At 40.9% G+C, this 3,813-nt stretch overlaps 1 long non-coding RNA gene across 1 annotated transcript; it reads right to left on the bottom strand.

The window, feature by feature from the left end:
* Window positions 1-1,345: 1,345 nt before the first annotated feature.
* Window positions 1,346-3,178, bottom strand: LOC146184853 (uncharacterized). Its single transcript, XR_014708939.1, has 3 exons — window positions 2,932-3,178; window positions 2,091-2,204; window positions 1,346-1,993 (listed from the first exon to the last, which is right to left on the bottom strand). It is a non-coding gene; the product is annotated as an uncharacterized LOC146184853 (long non-coding RNA).
* Between the last annotated feature and the right edge of the window lie 635 nt (window positions 3,179-3,813).

The following is a 3,813-nucleotide window of genomic DNA, read 5'->3' as shown; positions in this document are numbered from 1 at the left end:
GCTTTGGAAGAGTTAGTGCCTCAATTAGCATTTTTAAGTACTCTGTATTGTCAATTGTGAAACCTGACATATTGCACTAGCCATGTGCAGTAAGGCTCCAAACTTTGTGTGGCATTTTGGGAATTGAGAACAAAGAATCTGCAAAATTTTAAGGAAGGCTTAAAATAATGCTTTAGAATGTGCCTTGCATCCTATTCAGAAACAGAGTATGAAATCAATATCAGTTCTTTCCTTTTTCCCACTGTGTTTCAAGGTAGCTAAACTGAACTTCGCTGCTAGAATTGGAGGTGCTAGGAGAAGCCAGCTTTTCAATGACCTCGCGCAAAGCACGCAGTGAGCAGGTTCAAAGGAGTAGATGGCTAGAGATGTGGACTGATGTAGGGAAAGGAAAAGAAGAGCTAACGGGTGCAGAACTGGAAAGGTCGAAACTCCGAGTAGAAGCGGCAACTGCTGCTATGTGGGAGGCTGCGTGCATTTCCGTATTGGAGGCTTTGCTTCGCTCTATTGTTGTACGCAAGTGTGAAGCATTACCTTGCTTCCTAAATAACGCCATCATTTCCACTGTTCTCATATTTTAGTGTACCATCTGCATTGACATTATTTTTTTCCTGAGGAGAAGGTAGGAGGGAGTGTTTCAGCTAAGGTTGGCCTGGAAGTTTGAGGTTACTTGTAATAATAATACTATTTCTTTTAAAGTTCTTCTCAAGTCTCAAAATCCTCCCTTTCCCCTTTATTTTTACGAAAACAGGTATATTAGTAATTTTTCAATCGTTCTGTCATTCCTGCTGACGTTTGTAAAAACAGTAGTATATAAAAAATGGGTATATGGCTGCTGGCACACAGTTTCACAAAAAATTTCTAATTCTGCAGTTGTTTGTGGGATTGCAGAATTTCAGGAGATTTAGGCTTTACCCATGGCCACATTCAGCCACTCTTGGCAGTAGAAGTCCTGCCTGTGGGCAGTGCTCTCAGCAAAAAATCTGCAGCATAGTTACTACTGGCTAATGGGATATTCAGCAATGCCGGCGAGGTGCTTTTTTATGACCTTCCTGTGATTGCTGAAGCACGCATTTGTGTCTTCAGTCGCCCACATATGTTCTGCATTCCAACGAAGACGCTTCATCTTGGCTGCATGTGCAACTGCCCCATTAGTTTTGCTCTCAATGTCCCTAAAGTGCAGTCATCAAAAGTCCTACAGAATTCATTTTAAAGCATTGGGTGGTTATAAGATGCATTTAACCACCAATGGTTCACAGTTGCTGCCTACCATGCATAGCTAGTTTCCACTGTCATCTTTTGTGCTGCCCATTCCTCTGCCATTGAGTGGGATGCACGGTCATCCCAGCCGAAAAAGTTCATTGGTTCCTATTGGAATTTTTCTAATTGGTACCAGTTAGGTTTTCGGACACCCATTGGTAAATTCCAGCTGGTTCCAATTGGGCGATTCCAGCTGGTTCCCATTGGACGATTCCAGCTGGTTATAATTGGGCGATTCCAGCTGGTTCTAACTGGACAACTCCAATAGGTTTTAACTGGGCGATTCCAACTAGTACCCATTATAACATAATGGAATCAATGCTGCCCCATTATAGCTGGGAAGTTCCTACTCCAATGAATATTAACTAGGGAACTAATACTAGACCCATACTCTCATCATCTGGTGCATGTTGATGCTTGCAGGACTAATTTCTGTGTTTGGAGTGGGCCAGAACAAGATCTGCATGAATTACTTGAAATGAAGACAACAAAGCTCTATTCAATAACACACTTTCACATTTATTACTTGAATGTACTTGCAATGCAAAGTGCTTCTCTACTTGAAACAAATAAGATCCTTTTAAACTAGCTACCCATAAAACAGCACAGCTGAATGGTGAAAGATCCAAATTCAAAAAATTTCTTGAATGTGCCTTTGTGCATTCTTCAGCAATCGCCATCTGCCGTAGCTGCTTGTGTGGTTTCTCCCTGCAGTGCTCCATTGGCAGCTTGTTCCCTAAAGTAATAAAGGCAAGCATAAGTAATCACAGAGCTGACAAGCTTAGATGCTTTTTGAATGTCACACACAAAATGGTATAAAATTATTCAATTACCTCTTCGCTTGCCTTCTGAGATATGCAATCTTTTCGTTGATGAGGCCCGTCACGTCTTTCATGGCAGTCTCCCGAGCCATTTGCAGTGGCATGCCCATGTCCTGCAGCCGCTTCCTGTAGCCGTGTAGAGAAAAAAAAAGTGTATTTAGCAAAGCTTAGTTTAGTTAGAAAGTACAAGTCATCGAGTACAAGTTTTTGCTCTGGAACGAGTAAAATGAAAAAACCACATACAAATGCAAAAACACATGTGGCGAGAATCCTCCAAGGGACAAGTGAAGTGTTGTACAAGCATGTGGTCTCTAAATATTTTCCTTGAATGGTGCTTCCAAATGAAACAAGTGAAAGGTGAGTAAGGTACATGCTCACTCACAATCGCAGCATGGATAAACCTAGTCGCAATAGGTATAGACTGAATCATTCAGCCACCGGTCTTTGCCTGTTCACACATTTTTGGCCTAGGTTTCTAGTTTTAAACCTAACTACCAGCGCTTCATGTCATCACAGTGAAGCCACCAGGATATGCAGTGACGGTTCTGAGGCGGCAACAATCGGATAATGAAGTTGGTTTTCTGCTGGCCGCAGGTAAATCCAAACGTAGTTCGACAGGCTAATACAATAAATCTACGGAAATCAATCACGGAGAACAAAAGTTATCACCTCACTTGGACAGTTCGCTCGAATGAGATCAGCAGCGGTCATCGTAGCTATCGGGCCCGTTTCAGTCAATGTTGGTCTTTGTCAGTGCCTTAATTACGCTCTAAAAATTTAGCTGAACACCAATGCAACCTTAGAACACTTACACAGGGTGGGATTACCACAAGAAAAGAAACTTTTTACTTACCGAAGAGTAGCATGTCGTAGGCCTTGTAGAAGTCGCTTCACATTTTTTAGTCTTGCCAGAAGTTGTGATACCACTTAGTGCGTCAGATGAAATGCCGAAAAATCATTCATAATGACGGCTACGTTTAAATTATGGTAACATATAATTAGCGCAGGATTCTAGCCGCACAGAGCATTTGCAAACACGCGTTTGCACGAACATGCCGTCATGCTATAGTCATGCTTGCCATTGTCACCGCCATGTTGTCCCTCGCTAGTCGTCTAGTCTAGACTTCGGAATGGCTATTTTTGGCTTCTGAAGGCTAAAGCCGAAGGCACGACAGCGATGATGTCGCTCACGGTGCAGAAAACATGCATTAGTCAAAATTTTATAGCAAGTGATAAGTGACATATTTACAATTACTGCTATTAAAATCAATTTTAAGTTTTTGCAAATAATTGTTTTCGCTGCACTTTGCTTTGATTGATGTAGGCGATCATCGGAACTCGCATCGTCTGCTACGCTAGCAGACAGCAGCTGAAAGAATGTCGTACATATATAATATATATGCCCGTGGGATATATCGTATATATATGCCTGTAGATATGCACCTGTATACGTGCACATGTTCTGGTCTCATCCAAAGCATTGAGTTTGCTTATTTTTCACCAGTACTTTTAAAATAAAGTGTGTTAGGTTTTTTACTCGATTATTAGCAGGGTTTCAATTCTGTACTCAATTAAGAAACATCAGTTCACAATAGTTGCAAGAATTGTGTTCTATGGAAATCTTGAAAATATTTTCTTTCCTTTTAAACTAGAACTTAAAATTTGTTTAAAACATTTCATGCATTCAAAGGATTATTTAAAGAAGCAGATGTCTATAACTATATATAACATCAGT

The sequence above is a fragment of the Amblyomma maculatum genome, chromosome 7, assembly GCF_055883805.1.
Source record: "Amblyomma maculatum isolate TAMU_Amacu chromosome 7, ASM5588380v1, whole genome shotgun sequence".
NCBI lineage: Eukaryota > Metazoa > Arthropoda > Arachnida > Ixodida > Ixodidae > Amblyomma > Amblyomma maculatum.
The sequence above is the reverse complement of the archived record's forward strand: the minus strand, read 5'-3'. Positions and strand labels throughout refer to the sequence as shown.